The following is a 19342-nucleotide window of genomic DNA, read 5'->3' on the forward strand; positions in this document are numbered from 1 at the left end:
TCTGTGCTGTCAATGGTCTTAGGTGGCCCCTGTGAAAGACATCTAGACCCCACACTCATACACACACACACACACACACATACACACACACACACACACACACACACACACACACACAAAATCAGCCTCAAAGTACAGAGAAGAGAAATGCCACTGTCATTTTAAGACTGAAATATGTGTGTTACCAAAACACTTAAAACATTAAACAAGTGTTCAGACTCACACAGCTCTACGCAGAGTTCTTAATGCCTCCCAAAGCCAGTATCAGCCCTAGCATAAAGTGGGGGTGACCCTCTGAGGGACACTAACTCTGGCCAAGACTGAAAAAAGCCTGCAGTCCTAAGAAAGAGCTCAGACTGCCAAACTCAGACCAACCTGGGGACAGCCCTGTTGTGCCTTACGTGGGGCTGTGGCTGTCCAACCTGCCATCATCAATGCTTGATGACAGTATTTATGCCCGGCTGGGTTTGGTTGATTCCTGTAATTCAGACAGCGGTGGGAACCAGGATCCTCTGCAATCTGAATGTGAATGTTTTAGTTTTCTTCAGAGAATATGTCTGGAAAATTTAAAACCCTCGACCTGCAGGTCAGTCATGTGCTGGGTCCTTGGTAGCAGGTCCCAGGATGTGACCTAGCCCAGCGGCCTCTGTACTCAACAACCTTCATCTTTGGTGCCCACAGCCTGAAGAGGGGAGTCAAAGTCAAGCCCCAAGCCCGAGCCTGCTGACTTCTCCCTGTGAAGCCCGGTCAGACGGCAGACTCCCGCCCAGATAGCTCTCCTCTCAAAGACCCCTGCACTGTCTGCCCTAGGTTCTCAGCCTCACCTGAGACCCTGCCCATCCTGCCTTGGAATGCGGGTCTCACTCACCTTCCAAAGGCCTGCAGGAGAGAGAAGCTTGCTGAGCAAGAGCTGGGGACATCACTTCCACCGTCATCATTTTCTCATGAGCCAAAGCATGACGTGGCCTTCATAAACCTATCCAACCACTGCTGAGGATCCGCCTAACCCACATTCATGGGGCATTATAAGCCCACAGCCAGGAGCTGTGTTACTCTCTCATAGCTGCGGTAGAATACCCCGACAAAAGCCACATAAGGAAGAAAGGGCTTATTTGGGTTCCTAGTTGAAGGGGATACAGCCCATCATAGTGGGGAAGGCAGTAAGGCAAGAACGCGAGGTAGCTGCTCACATTCCATCCATCATCAGGAAGCCCAGAGAGATGAATGTTTGCATTCAGACCGGTCTCTCCTCTTTATTCATCCTAAACAGCAGCCCAAGGATGGCGGCCACACCATGGATGGCGATCCCATCTTCAGAACGGGTCTTCCCTCCTCAGTTAACCTCATTTAGATAGTCCCTCACAATCTCACCTAGAGCTGTCTGTCTCCTTGGTAATTCTAGATCCTGTCACGTTGACAGTCAGCATTAGCAATCACAAGAGCCACTGGCCTTCTGGCCTTCTCTGCAGGTGGATGACAGCTCTCCCGCTTCCTCCACCTCTATGTGTGGCTGAATATGTACCTGCAAGCAATTTTCATGAGATCTGTTTTTCCCTGAGAGGAGATTCCTACTGAGGACCAGGTAACAGAAGAACTTCTAGGGACTCAACACCCTCATGAAGGACATGGCCATTGGAGGCTCATGTCATTCTCTCCCTATGTCCTTAACCATAAGGCGAAGGTCTCTCGAGGTAGCCTGTGGATACTGCCCTAAAGAGCCTGGAAATGCTCCTGTAGCCAATAGCTGCGAGGAAGGTACGGGCAGCAGAGTCTCATGGAAGGCACAGCCAACTTGAGTCCCCTCCACATCCCAGGTCTCACACCCACAGACTCAACCAAATTCATTTCAAAATGAAGATTGTGGCTGTTGGTAAAGTATTTGCGAGGTAAGTATGAGAATCTAAGTTCAAACCCCCAGAACCCACATAAAGTCAGGCCTGGCAACACATACCAGTAATCCCAGTGCTTCGACAGTGAGATAGAGAATCCTTGGAAGCTGGTGAGTCAGCTATCCTGGAGCACATACTGGAAACAACAAAGAGACCCTGGCTTAACCAAGGTACAGGAGGCATGCTGGTTCTTATCAACTTGACACAATCTAGAAGGCCTCTCAACTGAGAAAAGATCTCCATCGTCAGATTGGCCTGTAGGTAAATCTGGGGAGCTTTTTCTTGATTGGTGATTGATGGGGGAGGGGGGGGCCCACTTAGTGTGGGCAGTGCCATCCCTGGGCAGGTCGTCCTGGGTGGTATAAGGAAGCAGGCTGAGCAAGCCAGCAGGAGCAAGCCACTAAACAGTGTCCCTCTATGACCTCTGCTTCAGCTCCTGCCTCCAGGTCCCAGTTTGAATTCCTGCCCCAACTTCCCTCCATGAACAACTATGGTCTGGATGTGAAAGCCAAATAAGATAACCAGACAGACAGAGAGATGTGACCATGAGCCACTTCTGAAGCTGGGAGAAGCAGCAAGGAGGATTCTCTATCCCCTGGGGGCTTTGGGGAGGGAGCTGGAGGAGGCAGGTTGGGCCATCCCCAGGATCTTTGAAGAACCCAAGCCTGCCCCTGACTCTGACTTTTTCCAACCTCTCACCTATTGAAGTACAAGGACAGCGGTGTACAGAGCTTTAGGCCACTAATCTGGTTTGGTAGCCCCAGGAGATGAAGCTCAAGGACCCTCCTCAGACTGCAGCGCCTGAGACACTGTTTCCTCATTTCTTGCTGGGTACACGCTCACCTCAACCACGCGCCCTCTCCCCAGAGCAAGAGCAGTCACAGCATCAATCACCATAGCCACTCCATGCTCTAAACTTCCCACGGTACCTCCTGGGATCAGGAACAAGACCTGGGGCCCCATCGGTCCTTCCTGGGCAGCTGGCCCGGCTCTGTGGACTTTGCAGGGCCAATGAAGGAACAGTTGAGATGGGCACATGAACCTGGTAGCTGACTACGAGGCAGAATGGAAGGATACAAGGGCATGGCCTAAAAGCCACTGAAGCAGGGAATGAGGTCCCAGAGGGCAGAGGTGGGGTGCTGAGAATAGCAATGAGCTTTCCCTTCACAGTAAGAATTCCCGGAGTCGGGGAGTAAGAGCGGAACCAGCCTTGCAAAGAGAAAAGGCAGCGACCACTGGTGCCTGGTGCACTGCTCTTAGCACAGAACAGTTTTGAAATTCCTAACTGTACATCTTTGCCCCGTAAACCCCTCACTGGCTGAGCAATTTGGGGAGGTACAATCGTCCTAGTGTCTAGCGTTGTCCCCTCCCAGATCCTACCCTGTTAGTTCAGGACACAAAGCTTTATCTAATGTAAGTCCTGGGGCTCAAGATTTCCTTCTTTTGATCCGTGGACTCAGTCTCATATCAGACTGCCTATGACTTTCAACCCTACTATGAACGGAGAGTCTGGACATGCAGGGGACAGCTGCCAGCTAGGGAGGACAGGGGCCTAGGGCCGCCTGCTTCTCTGTGAGTCTCGGCTGAGTTCTCAGTGCAGCTCAGACTGAATGTGGACGGAGGAAGAGAAAAGGGAAGGGGCAAAGGAGAGAAGAGAGATAGGGGCAAAGAAGCCTGGTGTTGGGTAGGACAAGAGTTGGGGAGGGGTCCCTTCCTCCACCAGATGGAGTCAGTGTACTGGGTGTAGCCTCCCATCTAATATGACCAATAAACTGAAATAGATTAAAAAACACCTATTTTCAAATGCAGGGCAGCAATGTAGGTAACAAAGTAAGTTCTGGGTTATTGCAGCTTTTTCCCTAAACAGTTTCCAGGCCACCGTGGGTAAAACACCCAGAGTGGAGGTAGTGGGCTAGGAGCACAGGGAGGCCCAGGTGACCCTGGACCAGGGCGCCATTGCCTTTGCTTGTACACCAGCTGCTGAGCCTACTGACTACACTAGAGAGATCCGATTCCCAAGAGCACACAGGAGGCCTGTCCAAACCCAGAGGGACAGAAACAAAACAGAAGATGGGAATGTGGGAAAGAGAACAGCAAAGAACAGCAATGGAAGGAGGCGAGGTATGAGAGGGTTGGGCTAGAACAACCAGAATGTATTATGCACATGTATGAAATTGCCAAAGACAAACTTAATTAATAACCAAACATCATATTCACCCACAGGGGTCACCTCAATGACAGTCCATGTTCACACAGAAAGGTCACCTCGATGACAGCTCATATTCATACAGCGTGGTCACCTTGATGACAGCCCACGCTCACACAGAGGGGTCACCTCGATGGCAGCCCTTGCTCACACAGAGGGGTCACCTTGACGACAGCACATGCTCACACAGTAGGGTCACCTCAATGACAGCCCATGCTCACACAGTAGGGTCACCTCAATGACAGCACACATTCACACAAACCACAGCTTGCCAAGGGGTAATCCACCAGGCCCAAAACTTTCTCCAGAGCTGACCACCAGAGTGCACTGTGACCTGACTGCATCATGGGGATAACTGACTGCTCTGGGGACAGATGTCATCTCTCGTACATGCAGAAAACAGTGGCCAGTGGCTTTGGCTCTTCTTACTCCAGATGTGTGGTGACTGTGCCTCTCGGTTTCACCAACACCGTGGTATTTATAAGAACAAGTCACAGGCACACAGCCTGTGCCTTTCTTTATTTAAGGGATTCTACCTGCTGGTATTCGGTACCAATAGGCACAGAGTAGGGGCGATGAGAAGGCAGGACACAGTTCCCACAGAAAGCTGAGGAGGAGGCGGTGTACTCTGGACAATTAAAATAGCTTTTCTTTTCATGAGGGTGGAAACGCATGGAAAGTAACAAAACAAAAAAAAAAAAACCAGAAAGTTCCCCCCTGCCAGCGCCAACAATGCTGTGGACAAGAGGTCCACAGCTGAAGTTTAGGTCACACACATGCGCACACTCACACTCACACACAAACTAAAATTGCACAAAAACAAAATAGTTCAATTGCTTATTAAAATAGACATAAACTTCTATAAAACGCCTACAGATGGCATGTTTGAAAAAAATCTGTCAATCCACAATAAATAAACCACACCACACTTGCCCACACGCCAGCGTAGATCAAATTAATTTCAGCCCAGGAACATAAACTTTTAGAATGTGCTAGAACTACAGCCCAGAGGGGTCAGCATTATCTCAGCTACTACCTTAACTCTTTTTTTTTTAGTTTTTTTTTTATTTCATGTATATGAGTGTGTGCCTGTTCGTATATCTGTATACTGTGTGTGCATAGTGCGTACAGAAGCCAGAAGAGAGTGTCAGATCTCCTGGAACTAGAGTTACAGATGGTTGTGAGCAGTCATGTGGGTTCTGGGAACCCGACCTGGGTCCTTTGCAAGAACAGCCAGTGCTCTTAACTGTTGAACCATCTCTCTAGGGGCAGATGACCTGGGATAATCTTGAGTCTTAGGGCAACAGGTTGAGAGCCCCTGATGACCCACTCACAGTTCTAATTATAGCCTGTGGCCACTTACATGCATTGCCCCTCATCTTGAAGGCTGGAGAGCTAACTGGATGTGTTGCAGAGATCCTCAAGGCTTTTGTCCTTGCTCTGCAGATGGTGTCTTCTCCCAGTGTCCTCAATGCAGCCTCCTTTGTGCACTCGTACCCTAATCCCAGTCACTCACCACCGTCTCTAGCAGTGCCAAGTCAAAGGGGCAAGGCTAGAGGGCTCCAGGCCCAGCACATATCTGCAGACAACAGCGCCAATCTAGGGTCCAGGCTGGAACTGAGCACAGCAGTGGTACTTCAACCCACACAGAGGAGACCTCAGACACAATCCCAATCAATGAGGAATTAAGGCCTGGAAAGAGTCTCATGTCCCATGTTCAGACACAACGGCAGCAGGTCATCTCCTAGCCCACTGCTCCCAGCCTGGTGTCTCTGGCCAGCAACACAGCCACATAGTCACACAAACACACATCACCTCACGCTCCAGAAACAGGAGTCTGGAATACAGACACGGTCAGGGTGAGCACCTCCAGTGAGGATGTCAGGAGCCTGCCCTGTTCCGCTGACTATTAACACGTGTGAGCTCTAAGGGTCTCCAATGGGTCACAACTGCTCTCACGGTCATGCCCATCATAGGGAAAGCAGATACTCAGCACTACAGCAGGTGAATGATACCTCCATAGTAACATCCCTCCACCACCACCACAACCTCCCCCCACAATCTTATGTGGTCCCTCTGTGTAGGTCCATATCCCAGTTACCTCTTATAATCCAGTCCCTGTACATCAGAATCCAGCCTCCTGGCTTCTTCATACTGTGTCACCTCTTTAAAGGGCCAATCTGTAAACAAGGCCAACGTATGCTCTATGAGGGGACACAGTTCACTCCTTCACAGGCCATTAGCCAATACAACTGGGCCAAGAGCAAGATCCCGCCTGCCACACTGGGAATCTGGATACAGAAAGGTCCAAAGCCTTACCAGTGTCCAGTGTGTCCCCCAAACCCCAGGACAGTGTGAAAAGGCAGAGACTCAGGCAACTGAGGGGCAAGCTTTGCACTTGTGGTGACCACTAAGGCCACTTCTGAGAATGGTTCGCTGCAGGAGGCTCTTGGGTGCTACAAACTAGACACAAGCTTCCTACCCAGCCATACGACCATGTAGAATAAGCCAGTCCCTGTGTCAGAAGAGCCCCAGGCAGATGGACTCAGGTAGGGTCCCCAGGAAGAGGGGCAGAAAGGCCCAGCCCACTGGAGGCCAGAAGACATGTACAGCTATGGCAGCCCCACATGAGCAAGGATCTTGAGGTAGACAAATCCTGGGTTCCAGAGGAGTGGCTGCCCACCCTAGGGTTGACCCTAGCTGCAGAGATGGACAGTCACACTGCGTGGGACCATCTAGCTGCTTCCCTTGGGGGCTGCTCTTCAGTGCTGCCATGGAGGCTCAGGCCTAAGGTTAGGTGTGAAGCCAACTTAAGAACCTCCCAGGAGGTGATTTTTTTCTTATGCACCACACACCTGCTCACATTTGGCAGTGAATGTTAACCAGCAAGTCTTTTTAATCCAGACAAAAATACACCTGAAGGACTGATGTAGATGAGAGATTTTTGCACTCAAAGACCATGCTAAGAAAACTGAAATCTGAATTGGGGAAATGGCTCTTAGTTTAAACAACTTGTCTTGCAAATGTAAAGACTGGGGTTCATAATCCCCAGCACCTGAGCAAATGCTGGGCGGGTGTGATGGCCCTCCTGTAATCCCAACTTCAGAGAGCAGAGACAGGGGACCCCCAGAGTAAACTGGCAAGCAGAACTAGCCATATTGGTGAGCTCTGGTTTGACTGAAAGACAATCAAAGAAGATACATTAACCCCAGAGGCCTCCCCACCTACAAATGTGTGTCCAAACACAAGCAAAGCATGCACACATGCATGCACATGGAAGGGGGGGGGAAGAAAAGAATTTAAAATTATTTTAGAATGTTCCAGAAAACTTTAGATTTCCCCTTGCCTTCAGTACAGTGAAGTAGATGAGAGAAACTCAAATACCAAAGACAGAATGTTCACTTAGACTCTAAGGAACTTCAGATCCATAGGTGAGACAACAGCACTGCTCACCTATACCTACAAGCGGAACACACTGGTGAACCGAGCTCGCCAGCTGAAGAAGAGCAGAGCTTTGGAGACATAATTCTAACATCAGAATTCAAGCCACCGGTGCTGGATATGGTTTCTGCTGAGGAGAAGCCTTGCTGGGGGCCCCTAGGACAGGCATTGGCATGAGGCCTCCCATGGAGGAAGGCAGCTGTGACACACACTGAGGTCCTCAAGCCAGACCAGAGTTTCTCTGTCCCAGACTCCAGCAGAGAAGGGAGGTATGCAGGGTTTTGTTTATGGGTGCTGGGAATTGGAATTCAGGGCCTCATCCTACAACACAAGCTCTCGTACCTGCTGAAAAATCTTCCCAGCCCACCCTAGACATTCTATGGGAGGAGACGAGCCGTGTTTCTAGTCTCCTATCCCAGAGGACAAGGGGTGTTCAGTGTCCCTTCAGCAGCACCCAACAGGGAGCCCTGGGAACTTACCTCCTACCTTATGCACTGTGTTCACAAAAGCTAACCCTTCCCGCAGCCTCAGTAGCCCAAAGATCATAGGACAATGCTGCCTGTCGTCCTTGCTGCCCACCCAAGAAATGGCCATCAGGCGTTCCCACAGCAACCAGTGGGCTGTCAAGGGAACCTGAGCCCTCAGCACCAGATGCCCACACCTGTCTTCTTGCTGAGTGAAATGAAAGCCAGAGGCCTGAAAAGTAACCTGCTTCTCCACCATGCCCTGTGCAAGCCTCCGACATCCACTCCCCAAAGTACCAAAGCTTGGTCTCGAGCCACAGAGGAAGCCAGTGTCAGAACTCTGAACCTCCAACGAGATCCATGGAAGCAAGACTGCACTCCCCCAGCCCCTCAAACTCCAAAAAAGAATCCCTCTGCATCCCTCAGCTCCTGTGGCCTCAGCTGAGTCGTGGCCATATCTTTATCATCATCCTCCTCCTCACCATCATTGATGTAAGATGTATATACGGGCACGTGCTGTGATACACATGTGACGGTCAGAGCACTGCTTGATGAAATCCGTTCTCTCCTTCTACCTTTCTGGGGTGCTGAGGACCAAACTCAGGTCACCAGGCTTGCACAGCAAACACTTTACCCACCTGATCCTATGTCTACATTTCTCCAGGCTCTGTCTTGACATCATTAGACTCTTCTTCCATCATTAAGCTTCCTTCAGCCTCTATGCAAGGGCTCTGACGGTACTAGGAGAGTAGCAAGAGTCTCCAGGCCATCTCCCCCACACAAAGCCCTCAACTCAGTCATGCTAGCAACTCCCTTTGGGCCACACAGGATCAAGAGATTGGGATTCTATGAGTTTGAGGCCACCTGTCCACCTGCCACATGCATCTGGTGGCAAGTTCCCCCAAGGCAATCTCAGAGAGGACAAAAATGGTTTATCAACTTTGGTAGGTCCTTGAGCTCAGCTACTGCCATCCATCTGAATAGCACTTACTGAGAGCGGGTCATTGGCTTCCATGGTACCCAATGACAGACAAGACCCAGATCCAGGTCTAGCTCTGGGCATCAAGGGGACATCAATGGCCTGATTTTGCTCACATTTCACAGACAGCATTAAGACAGGAGAACAACCCCTACTTTCCAGAGCCAAGCTCAAAAGAATACAGGGACACATTCCCTGTCCACACGCCAACCAATCCTAGGGTCTCCAGGCTTCATCTCTCAGCAGGCCCCACATCTAATCACAAGCCTACAGACCAGCATGTCAGGCCTACAAAGGCTGGTTTTCCCAAGCATGGTCTCCTGGCAAGCATGAGGAAGTGCTGAGCACTAGGCTAAGCCCCAAGGAATCCTGGGGTGAGTCATTCTCTCCCTAGCAAGAGAGTCAAGAACCCAGGACTCTGACTGGAATGGTGGTGACATCCAGCCACCATTTCTCTTCACTGGTGACATCCAGCTGCTGTCTTCCACATACAGCCCAGCCACACCTGCTTGTGCATCCAGCCCTCTGCACAAGAAATTATTCACCAGAAGCCACTATGAGGGTCTGAAGTACCACCCAACCGTTCAGCTCTCGGACCTCAAATTTCTCAGAAGAAAGAAGTGGGTCAACCTGCCACAGCACAGACACCACAACTGGTCTGTTGATGACGGTCAAATGAGATCCTTCCAAACCATGATAGGACAGCTCTGCATATCCACGGGGATGGCCATCATCACCCAGCACCCACTGCGAGGCATCTGCCCATGAGAAAGGAAAATGCCCACCTACATGTCATGGCTATATGATGCACGCTATGCCTCCCTAGTTGCATAAGAAAGAATGAAGCTCAGATACACACTATAGCATGGAAAAGACAGCACACTCTGGTCAGATCTGATTCCACCTGTATCAAGTCCCAAGTCTACAGAAAGCCCAGGGGTGGGAGACGGAGTGTTCAGTGGAGTGGAGTTTTCTTCTGGGAAACTGCTAGTAATGGCCACATGACAGAGGAGAAGCCACCAAACCAGCCAGTGAAAACTGTTACAACGGGAAGTTTGTGTTGTGTGGATTTTACCACAATCAACAAATTAACATTTTATTTCTAGAAAAAGGCAGTGGGCAGGCACCAGCCCTGGAACCGCAGTCTAATCCCTGAATGAGACCAAGACCCTGAGTTCCCTGCCTCCTCTCCACAGGACAGAGGCGCTGCCAGCCCCTCCCTTCCACATCTACTTTAGGATCTCTCTCCCACTTTTGAAAAGACTGTCCCAAGCATGGGACATTAGCCCTCTGGGCTAATGAAGCACTGGCAGGTGTTTGGGACACACACAGGTAGAGAACATGACTTGGAATGACGCAGAATGCTTCGAAAAAATGAAATATTCAAAATCATCTCTCGTGGGCATGTCCAATCTTTTGACATTGTGACACAGCGTTATTACAAAGAGGACACTTGAAAGCCACACAGTAGGGGCTGGGGAGCTGGCTCAGAAGATAAAGTGCCTGCCACCTAAGCCTGAAGACCTGAGTTAGATCCCCAGCACCCATGCAAAGCTGTGCACCTCAGCACACATCTGTGACACCAGAGAACACAACAGCACACATCTGTAATGCGAGTGAGCACGGCAGCACACATCTGTGACGCCAGTGAGAACGGCAGCACACATCTGTAACGCCAGTGAGCAGGACAGCACACATCTGTAACGCCAGTGAGCAGGACAGCACACATCTGTAACGCCAGTGAGCAGGACAGCACACATCTGTAACGCCAGTGAGCAGGACAGTACACATCTGTAACGCCAGTGAGCAGGACAGCACACATCTGTAACGCCAGTGAGCAGGACAGCACACATCTGTAACGCCAGTGAGCACAACAGCACACATCTGTGACGCCAGTGAGCACGGCAGCACACATCTGTAACGCCAGTGAGCACAACGGTGGAGAAAGACAACCTGTACTTCAGGCTTAGCAACAGGCCCCATCTCAAACCATACACTGGAAAACTATAGAGGAAAACCCCCAATACCGAACACATGTGCACATACAGCTGTGCACCTGTACACACACACACACACACACACACACACACACACACACAAATCTTATAACAATGTTTGGGGCCGGTTTATGGTCTCCTTGTGGCGGGACAAGGAGACCAGGCTCTCACTCACCAGAGGTGTCAGCACGTCAGGTCCAACAGGAATGCTCCTTACAAGAGCCACAGCCTGCACTCTGGATGGTGGAGGTGGGGAGAGTGGGGAAGTTTCTAGACCTGTGAAGACAGAAGCCAAGGCACTGTCAGGTGGGACTGCAAGGGACACAGCTTCCAGCTTTGCACACATCTTGGTTTTTCCGAGCTTAAAAACCAACCGTTAATTTTTTTTTTCCTTTAGACAAATGGAAAGCTGAGTTGGTTCCCTTCCCCAGGGCAGCTGGTCCCAGATGCCAGATGCAAAGCAAACAGGGAGGGGGACCATGGGGACATCTGTGAGTGTCCAAGGTTCTTTCACCTCATCATCCCATTCCCAATTGCTGGGTAGCTATTACCTCAGGGAGGCAAGAGGGACCCAAGGTGCCCAGGACTAAGGAAATTAAAGCTGAGGAAGTGAGAAGCCCAGCGAGAGTCCAGCCAAAGCTGTAGGAAGAGTGGCAGTGCTGTGGAGAGGACTCCTCAGTGGAGCTGCCTGCAAACTGTGCAGGAAGCCCCCGGGTGCAGCCTTCCTGAGTCAGCTACGCTGGTGGGGGGCTTTCCGGTGACGGTGATGGCAGCTGCCTTTAAGTCATCCACGCTCCTGCAGATGTCACTGCCACCCACGGCTCCTGTGAGTAACTCTCGTGCATCCTCCTGTAAGTGCTCCTCACACACGCTCCTGTTAGTGACCTCACTGGTGCACTAGTTAGACACTGGCACAGTGATTTCTTTGGTCTGTGTTTTGATCACTGGTACTCTATCCAGAGAGAACAGGCATTGCTAATGTCGTTCGGGAAAAGTCACACAATCATGTCGAACCTGCCAGAAACCCCAGTGGGACAGGAGAAATCCCAGAACCAAAGGCCTCTGTCTTCAGTCAAAGGACATTTTAGCAACTCTAGCCAGATACCTAGAATCAAAATCCCTACCTGCCCCACAGCAAGTCCGAGGAAGAGCTTGGGCTTCTACTCTGTGTGGGTGTACCAGGGCCCCCAACTCTGCCAAGCAGGGAGGTGGGGAGCGGAACATCACCACTGGCATTAAGGATCATCTCCTCCCATCCAGGGTTGGACTGGCTGTCTCAGGCAGCCTGGGTCTCCAGTCACCAGGCTGCTACAGTGCAGCTCTTCCCTGTGCTATGGTCTAGCATCAGAATAAGGAGAGGCAGAACTGCCACCACTGTCCAGGGACAACAAAGCTATCCCACCAATGTTATCAGTAGAACTCCCACACCTTCCATAAAGACAGAAGCTTTTCCAGGTGGGGGTCTCTAGGAGCCGGGGACTCTAGCTCTGCCTGGAGGAAGTGAGGCAGGGCTCATGCCCACCTTCTCTATGGAGGCAGCATTAGAAAACAAGAGCTAGCTGAGGATGGCGATGCATATCTAAAATCCCAGCACCAGAGAGTTGAAGACAAGGGGATCAGAAATTCAAGGCCAGCCTCGACTATATAGGGTCTTCTGGGCTAGCCCAGGTACATTGAATCTTGTCTTAAAAGAGAAAAGGAAAGATGTCAGAAGAAGAAGAAGATGAGGGAGAGAATAAACCCATAAAATTTTATATCAAGTTACAAAATTATTAAATGTGTGAAAACTAGTGCCAGTGGAAAAGTCTAGAAAATAAATTGAGGAAAACAACGCCTTAAATATAAGGCATGGACCATGAAAAAAGGACTGAACTTCTCATCCAGAACCATGAAGTCGAGCTTGGGGGTGGTGACGCTCACCTTGAAATCCCAACACTTGGGAGGCAGAGGCAGGTGGATCTCTGTGAGTTCAAGGCCAGTCTGATCTACAGAGCTAGTTCCAGGACAGGTAGGGCTACACAGAGAAACCCTGCCTCAAAAAGCCAAAATAAATAAATAATTTAACAAACAAACAAGCAAATAAATGAAACCACAAAATCAGAAGGCAGCACAGGACTTAGCAAGTGAAAACAGAGGGGACTGCCAAATGCTCTGTGTAGGAGAAGAGCAAAACGGGGCACTCATACATACAAATATGTCACCAGCAGCTGTGTTGTCAAGGTGGCCAAAGTGGGGCCCCAAGATGATTCAGCCCGGTATAGGCCCGAGGACCCGAGTTAATCTCCAGAACCCACCCGGCCTAATCAGCTTTGACTGTCAACTTGACATAGCCTAGAGTCACCTGAGAAGGCAGTCTTAGCTGAAGGAGTCTGACCTGGGCACATGTCTATGGGAGTCTGTCTTGATTGTCAACTGATGTAGTAGGGCCCAGCCCACTAGCATGAGCCTGTGAGGGAGCCAGAAAGTTGTGTTTCTCCATGATCTCTGCTTCAAGTTCCTGCCTGACTCCTCTCCACTAAGGACTGAAAGAGACCTGAAAGTACGAGCCATGTGCACTTTCCTCTCCAAGCTGTCTTCGGGCAAAGTGTTTCATCACAGCAGCAGGAAGGAAACTAGAAGAGCACGTCAGGGTGCAACCAACTCCACGAAGCTGTCCTCTGACCTCCGCGTGTGCTCTATGACACATGTATCACACTCACACACACATTATACACAAACATGCGTATGTACACAATAGCAATAAATGCAATATCTTTTAAAGATGGCTAAAGTAACCTCTTCAAACAAAGAAATGATTAAAGAAGCAGGACTGTAAAGCAGGTAGGGAAAATGCATACAATGAGCAAAATGTACAAAAAATACGCAATCTTCCCCCTTCCCAAATTTCCTAAATCTGTTTGACAGTTACATAAAAAACTGTAGCATATCTGATATGACTCTAAATGCATGTAGAGGAAATACTTGGCAATTATAAGTGGGGAGGGCAGAGGGTCACAAAAGGACATGAAGTGTATTACTCACACTAGGCTCACAGCAAGAGGTGATGAAGCTGTGTGTACAGTGTCTAGAGCAAACACTTGGTTAGGGAAAAGATGCACTTGAAAACACTTCTTCACATAGATAAGCCAAAACGAGACCCTGTATCACATAACCCATAGAAAGAAAGGAAAAGTAAACAGAAAACCTCAAAGAACTAACAAAAGCCCTTACATGCAGTAATTCCATTCAAATGTAAGTGGTCAAAATTATGCTAAGTAAAAGATAGGGCAGTTTATTAAAAGACATAATTATATAATGTTTTCAAAAATTCATTTCCAATATAATACCATAGGCAGGCAGAAAATAGAATGATGGAAGACACATTTTGCAACATAAATCCAAAACGATCAAGATGACTATGACAATAGTAGATAGAGCATACTTGATGAAAAAACACAGAAATGAACATTATATAATGATTAAAGTGGTAATTGACAAAAAAGCAGCAATCCTGATATATATGCACAAACAAGGGCAGCAAAGAGCATGAAAACACTGACAGGCTAATAGGAAAGGGGCAGTTCCACACTTCGTCCCACCCAGAACAGCACGACACATTCTTTTCAATTGCTCATAGGAATCCACAGTTCTCAAGGCATATGTTACAAATGCATAGGAATCTCAAATTCTACATTCCTACATCGCAAAATCTGAAAGTAGACAGCAAATTTTGCAAACATATAGGCAACTCTGGTGGATTGGAGGCCATTATATCAGGAAGATAAGCCAGGTACAGTAAGATAAATTCCACATAATCCTATTTATGGAAGTTAAGAAGTTGATCACATAGGATCACAGAGTAGAATGGAGATGTCAAGAGTCAAAGACATAGAGAGGAAGGAGGGAGTAATGAGAAGATAGATAACAGACATCAGAACACAGCACAAGAGAGAAGCAATCCTATATATACCTAGAGGTATAGAGCAAATAGAACAATTACATCCTATAGTTAATTACATGTTTCAAAATAACTAGAGAAGGTGTTGAAGGTTCCAAATATATGGAAACGAAAACATGAAAAGGTGGAAGTCTTATTCACCCTGATTTGAACTGTGTACACATCAGTTCTAAAGTTATACCCTACACACAGAAAAATGTTGAGGCATCAGCACAGACCACACAGATAACACACCACAGGGATGATACAGGAAGCATCACCACAGACCACAGACAAACCACCCAGGGACAATGCAAGAGGCATCAGCACAGACCACATACCCCAGATCAGCCAGGGGAGATGCAGGAGGCATCAGACCACACAAGCAAAGGCTATGACAGAATACTATAATCAACTTCACACCTGTACGTTTCACAGAAAGAATGAAATAGGCCAATTCATCAAGAAATGAAATTATAATCTGCCCATTGTGAATGGAGAATATGAAATAGTATAATTTCTATACTGATTAGGAAATTTAATTTCTAGTTTTAAAACTCAGTTTTGTAAGAAAAAAAGGAACCTCCAGATACACCTGATTTTACTGGGAAAGTGCATGAAATATTTAAATGAGAATTGAAGTGAGAATGGGAAAGGGAGGGTGAATAAGACCAAAATACATTAAATACATGTATGAAAATGCAAAAAAAAGTTTTAATATATTTGTAAAAGAAGAATTAGTAATTCAAACTGTACACAATGTCCCCCAGAAAACAGAAGAGGAGAGAATACATCCCAATTCATTGAATGGAGCCCTTAAGTAAGAACAGTGGTGTCAACAACAGAAAAATAATAAAGTTTTATGAAAAACCTTGCTTACCAAAACTAGATGCAACAACAACAACAGAAAACAAAAGCAAAAAACAAGAGATGAACATGAATTCCCAATGGGAAATCCTTGAAAATGTTTACAAATGGAGCTGGAGATACAGCTCCGTTGGTAGAGCTCTTACCTAGCATATGCAGCCCTCAGTTCCATGCCCAACAGTGCATAAATAAAGCACGGTGGGTGGTATGCAACTGTAAGCATAGCATTTGAGAGGTAGAGGCAGCGGGACCAGAAGGTCAAAGGTTACCTTTAGCTACTTGATGAGTTCAAAATCAACCTGGGATATCTGAGATTGTGTCTGTCTCTGTGTGCCTCTGTCTTTCTGTCTGTCTGTCTGTCTGTCTGTCTCTCTCTCTCTCTCTCTCTCTCTCTCTCACACACACACACACACACACACACACACACGCACGCACACACAATACAATATTTATATTTATATAAATAAATATTAGCAACTATAATTCAGTCATATATAAAAATAAATATACACTATGATCAGGTTGAATTTACTGGTTCAATATTTTGTTTTAAAAAGTTAATTTTTAAGAAGTGTCATCCTGAAAAAAAAATTTAACAAAATTAAGCATTTATCTGTGGCAAACAAAAACCTCTCCTAAAAATAAGATGGGAACTTCCTCAACTTATTAGACACTATCTACAAGGAAACCCATCAGCCACCAGTCATTAAGAAATAAGGAACTAACTGCTTTCCAGGAAATGCCTGTACCCTTGGGGCGAGGTGAAGGCATCAGCTGTTCCTGCTGCTGCCTAGCACCAGATGTTCCCACGAGTGCAACAAGGTAGAAAAGGTAAAACCAATCTAGAAGCAAATGGTCCCTGCTTCTCAGTTGCAGAAAACCACAGGGAATCAAGAACCTCAAAAATCCTCCAGAAATCACACGAGTCATGGAGGTCATGAGATATAAGATGAGCACTCGGGGCCAGCAAGATGGCTCAGCAGGGAAAGAAGCTTGCTGCCAAATCTCAGGACCTGAGTCCAACCCCTGGGTTCTGAATGGTGGATGGAGAGAACTGACTCACCCAGGCTGATCTCTGACTTCCACATGCACACCACAGAACAGAGACACAATTAATAACTCAATCAAAAAAAAAACAAGATGAACATATAAATATCAAAACAAATTCCAAATAGCACAATGTTACAGAATTCCCTCCCCCCCCCCAAAAAAAAAAGAAAAGAAATACTTAAGGGGACAGCAAGATGGCTCAGCAAGTAAAGGTGCTTGCTGGCAAGCCTCTGGACCTGAGTTCAACCCATGGGTCCTGCATGGTGGAAGAAAACCAATTCCCCTGGATTGCTCTCTGACCTCCACGTGCACACCTATGCCACCCCACATGAAAACAAAATAAATCAAATCAATAAATGTAAAAAATGAAACTCTTAGGTATAAATAAAATAAAGCATGTTTAGGAGGAGTGTTCAGACTCTACACAGTTATTAAATAAATTTCATATTTCTTTTTTAAAGATTTACTTATTTGTATTTTATGTGCACAAGTATTCTGCCTACATGTATGTATGAGTACCATGTGTGTACAGTGCCCTCAGAAGTCAGAAGAGAGCACCAGATCCCTTGGAACTGAATATAAAGCCAGCTGTGATACACCAAGTAGGTGCCGAGAATAGAACCCGGGTCCTCTGCAAGAGCAGTCAGTGCTCTTAACTGGTGAGCCATCTCTCCAGCTTGTTTAGCATAATGGGAGCCACGGGCTGGATTGTCAGTTTACATAAGTACATACATGTACACACACATACAACTGCAAAAAAGAAGAAAGAAGAATCCATCTTTCAAGCTTTATTGTATAGCCACAGTAATCAAGTCTGGCTGGTTCTGGTGGAGAGATAGGGACACAGCTGTAGACCTAAGTGGAGAGCCCAGGGAATGAAGCCATATGTTCATATATACACATGTGTGAGTGCACACATGCGTGCAGGCACACACACACACACACACACACACACACACACACAGCAGGTTCCCAGCAAGGGCACAGACAGTTCAGTGAGGCAGGGTTGTTTACAGTAAACAATAGTAGAAAGGTTGCACATGCGGAGGAAAAATCAGAGTGCCAAACAAGCTTGCCTTGTACAGAGTTCCATGACACTATATAACGGCTTCCATGAGGAACGTGAGACCTGATGCTTTCAGGAGAACTAGGATAAAATCTTCCGGATGCAGGTGAGGCGGCACCTGCTTAGATCCTGCAGACAGCGCACTCCAGGAACGCAGCAGACAAGGCAGGACCACAGAGAGGCCAAAGACTCACCTCTGACACAAACCAGAGAGTGAACATTTGCAAGCCACACACTCAAGGGTGCAGAGCACTCAACACTCAGCAGTGAAACCCCAAACCGTGACCATTCAGGACAGATGTGGCGGAACATGTAGGGCAGTGTTTTACAAAGAAAGAAACACAGAGCCGTTAAGTCCCCTGGAAGCTGCTCATCCCCAGCCAAGGATGGCGCAAATGCCACCCCAGGAAGATTAGGGAAGGAGCCAGAACCAACACCAGAAACACCTGCATGGCCTCATATGGTGCCACACAGTAAAATTGGGGGCCCAGGTTCATCATCAGGTAAAGAAAATGTGGCAGAAACGTAACGGAGTATTATTCAGCTATAATGAAGGATGAAATATCTTTTGCAAAGTAAAGTAGATGTAGTTGGATATTAAATGAAGTGAAATGAGTCAAACTCAGAAAGACACTGGCTCATTCTCTCTCCCAAGGGAATCCTAGAAAGATTCTCTGAGAGAACGAATAGTGGGAGGCAGAAGCAGAGAAGGGCACGGGGGACGGTGTGGTCAAAGTGAACGACACAGCCGAATGAGGCACCTTTATGACGGCCATTTCCACTCATATTACACTGATAAAGGGGCCATACAGTCAAAACACTAATTACAATAATCTATGACTCTACGCCTACCAGGACAGCTAAAAGAAAAAATATTAATGCTGTCTGTTGTCAAGAAAGTAGAAGAACTGGATGGAACTGGATCACACAGACATTGCTGGTGGGGAAATTAAATGGAAAACTTTTTAATTTAAATTTGATTTGGAATTTGAGTAGGGTATTGGTTTGCTTTTTTTGCTCCCTTTTAAAATGTTTATTTTTTATTTATTTTTATTTTATGTGTGTGGGTGTTTTGCCTTAATGTATAAAAGGGCATTAGAGCCCCTAGAACTGGAGTTGAAGATGGTTGTGAGCTGTCATGGAGGTTCTGGGAACTAAACCCAGGTTCTCTGTAAGAGCAGCCAGTGCTCTTAAATACTGAGCCATCTCCCCAGCTCTCCTCACCTGCTATTTTGAGGTGGGGGTCTCATGTATCACAGGCTGGCCTCAAATTCACTATGTGGCAGAGGATGACGTAGAACTCTTGATATTCCTTCCTCTACTTCCAAGTGCTGTAATTATAGATGTGCCCCTCAAGCAGAGCTTTGTTGCCTCTGACACCCCGTCACCCCATTCAAACAAACCATGGGGGATTCTTCACCACAGTGCTCAGGACGAAACCTACGCCTGTGGGTGTCTACATGGAAA

The 19342-nt window shown here is 47.5% G+C and overlaps 1 protein-coding gene across 7 annotated transcripts in view; it reads right to left on the bottom strand.

Moving 5' to 3' along the window:
- Shank2 (SH3 and multiple ankyrin repeat domains 2) overlaps positions 1 to 19342 on the bottom strand; it is a 439464-nt gene that overhangs the window by 406573 nt on the left and 13549 nt on the right. For all 7 annotated transcript variants that reach the window (XM_087908252.1, XM_087908251.1, XM_087908250.1 and 4 more), the window contains exon 2: positions 11152 to 11252. The gene's annotated coding sequence lies outside the window, so the exon portion shown is untranslated. The remainder of the gene's footprint in view (positions 1 to 11151; positions 11253 to 19342) is intronic.

The sequence above is a fragment of the Myodes glareolus genome, chromosome 7 (genome assembly GCF_982192425.1).
Source record: "Myodes glareolus chromosome 7, mMyoGla1.1, whole genome shotgun sequence".
Taxonomy (NCBI): domain Eukaryota; kingdom Metazoa; phylum Chordata; class Mammalia; order Rodentia; family Cricetidae; genus Myodes; species Myodes glareolus.